Genomic DNA, 501 nt, shown 5'->3' on the forward strand with positions numbered 1-501 from the left:
ATATGCATATGCAGACAAAAACATGTACATATATAAATTGTATATCACGAGTTTACACACACACACACACAAACACGCACGCACACACACACACACACACACACACACATATATACATGTATGCATAGGTATGTTTATATACACGCACATACATGTGTATAAATGTACCTAAAACGTTATCAATATATATAAGCGCGCGCTCGCACGTGTGTGTGTGTGTGTGTGTGTGTCAGTGTGTGTGTGTGTGTCAGTGTGTGTGTATGAGTGAAAATACACCAGGAAGTAGGTGTGGGATAAGAATTATTGTTGTGGTTGTTGCTATTGATGTTGTTAAGGTGGGGGGTGTCATATGGTGGAGGTAGGACGGACGTGATACGCGGTGATAGCACTGCTCCACACTCTCTCTCTCTTTGACTCTGTCTGTCTGTCTGTCTGTCTGTCTGTCTCTCTCTCTCTCTCTCTGTCACTCTCTCTCTCTCTCTCTCTCTCTCTCTCTCTCTC

The 501-nt window shown here is 43.3% G+C and overlaps 1 protein-coding gene across 1 annotated transcript in view; it reads left to right on the forward strand.

Annotated features, from left to right (window-relative positions):
* Window positions 1-501, forward strand: part of LOC106875203 (uncharacterized) — a 28,657-nt gene that overhangs the window by 20,307 nt on the left and 7,849 nt on the right. The gene's annotated exons all lie outside the window — the stretch shown is intronic.

This window comes from Octopus bimaculoides, chromosome 27 (genome assembly GCF_001194135.2).
Source record: "Octopus bimaculoides isolate UCB-OBI-ISO-001 chromosome 27, ASM119413v2, whole genome shotgun sequence".
Taxonomy (NCBI): Eukaryota; Metazoa; Mollusca; class Cephalopoda; order Octopoda; family Octopodidae; genus Octopus; species Octopus bimaculoides.